This window comes from Natator depressus, chromosome 5 (assembly GCF_965152275.1).
Source record: "Natator depressus isolate rNatDep1 chromosome 5, rNatDep2.hap1, whole genome shotgun sequence".
NCBI classification, from domain to species: domain Eukaryota; kingdom Metazoa; phylum Chordata; order Testudines; family Cheloniidae; genus Natator; species Natator depressus.
The window spans coordinates 123,267,984-123,270,365 of NC_134238.1; positions in this window are offsets into that span (position 1 = coordinate 123,267,984).

Below are 2,382 nucleotides of genomic sequence, written 5' to 3' on the forward strand. Positions count from 1 at the left end.
GCGATCGCCGCCTACCGCCGGCCGGCGCACGGCGCTGGAGACGCCCCCCGCCGGGCCCGGCGCTGCGCTCAGTGGCCCGCTGCGCGGCGGAGAGCTGCCCTGCCGCCGGGTCGGCGCGCCGGTCCCCGGGCCGCTCAGCGCTGGTCTCCCCCTGCCTCGGGCTCGCAGCTGCTCCGATTCACGAGGAAAGGGGGTCTGGGGCCATCTCATTTCTGGGGCCGCCTCTGCATCTTCTGCGGACAGTGATATTTTTGTAACCTGTTTTGTGCCTGGCCATGAGTCAACCCTAAGAGGACAAGAGGAATTGCAAGCCGTGGGCAGTATCAGCATTAACTACAGCAGGGTTGGAGCAAGCTTCTGAAGAGCTTCCGAGGAAATACGTCTCCTTACCACGACATGGCAAATGTCGGGAGACTGCTACAATCAAACATAACACACTGACCGAATAGATCGCTTGGCAACAGACCTACCACCATCTGCTTCCTTTGGTCAATAACACTTTCGCAAAGAGACCCCGTCTGCTGTTCATTGCTGTTTAATTTCAGTCAGAGTTTTGCCTGGTTTACTAAGAACTTCAGGAGTTGCCCCATTATATTTATTATTTGAAGGGCTGAACGTTATGAGTGTGACCCACAATTTTAAACTGTCCATCTTAAGCAAGAGCTGAGGTGACTCTCTCAGGAAGAAATGCAGAGTGTGGGGGGCGGGGGGAAGGGTGCATTTGAGAGAAAGGAGACCCTCTTTCACCAGAGCTCATTTGAACTCGTTTCAAAAGCCTCTTTTATCATTTGGGGCTGCACCATAGTTTAGTCCGGTCCAGAATAGTTATTTCCTTTTTTGCCATCTGTTCTTTTGCGAAACCACATCCCTATTTGACAACTAATGATTCTTCCTGTTCCCAAATGTACATAAATAGTTGTCAATATTATCCTTAAGCACTCTGCTTCCAGTTGAGGTCCCCTCACACACATATACCCCCTTTCTCTAGGGACAGTTGTTGGTCTACTTACAACTATCACTTGGCTAACAGTCAACTTTAAACATTCTTCAAAGAACATCGTAGTGGCCAGTCTTTGGTTACATGTTAACTGGAGTGTGTGTCCCCTAGACCAGCTTTCTAGACCAACAGTTTTCTGTCATGCCAACAGGAAAAAAGTGTAGACAAAGGATATTAGGTAGAATTTTGATATTAATAAGATAAGAGATATGAGGTGTCTTTGGATAGCAATACAAAACAATTCTAGGAATAATATATCCAGATACAGGTAACTATCATAGATGACAGGTTTCAGAGTAACAGCCGTGTTAGTCTGTATTCGCAAAAAGAAAAGGAGTACTTGTGGCCCTTAGAGACTATCGTAGATGTTGATGAGTCTCATTGGCTGCAGGCTGCTGATTCTTTAAGAAGTGAATTAAAACAATCTGCATGAAGGGAGGGAAAAGCTGAATGATAGATGGTGCCCATAGCCATTGTCTCCTCTTGTTGTCACAGCCTGTGTCAGTCTGTCACTTCAGAGCCTATGGTTGAGGTAAGCTTATTTTAGATCACAGAGAAGCAGGACACTGTGTTATTTCTGTTTTAAAATAAGTCACACTGTACAGGTACTTGAACTCAAGCTTGCAAAATCCTTTGGGAGCTACCACTGCTCCTCCTGGCCTATATTGCATGATGTCATTTGTGAAATTGGTGGCATCCATAGGAAGACCTTGACACAGCACATTGCAGTGATGGATGGAAGGAAGAAAATCCTGCTCGCACTGCAATGTTAATTTTTCTTCCTGTCTACTGGCTGGTTCGGGCAAGAGGATAGAGTCTGCTGCTACCAACCAATGGAATTATTACTTTTTTCAGTTCAAATGATAAAAGCTCATTGCTTTAGTGCTGAAGTTTGAGATTCAAACCCTGCTGAAGACCCAAATGGAGGAAGGAGAGGAGAGTGCTGTTACCTATTGGCATCCAACATGGCGTGTAATTTTATAAGGACCTGTCTACTGTAGCAAACTGATTCATTACCGACAGTGGGTCTGTGTCTTAATGGCTGGGATTTAAAGCGATTTTTTGTGATAGTTCTGTGCAGGGATTTCTAGCGGTCTGGCTTATTAGTATTTTTGTATCTGTTCTTCCCAATGTCTGATGCATGATTGATTTAAACTTTCATCTAATGTATTTGTAAGCTGCTTTAGTTAAGATGGCTCTAAATGTTGTATTATTTTCTGAATATTAATAAGGGAGGAGAAACTCGTCCTTGTTCTCTGCAGCCATTATTGGTGTTGGAGGAATGCCTGGTACTGGGACAATCTATACTCATTGCTATATTTGCTTTCCACAAGCTACTCTTAGTATAACTTTTTGAGTGATGTACCCAAATATTTGGATGCTAA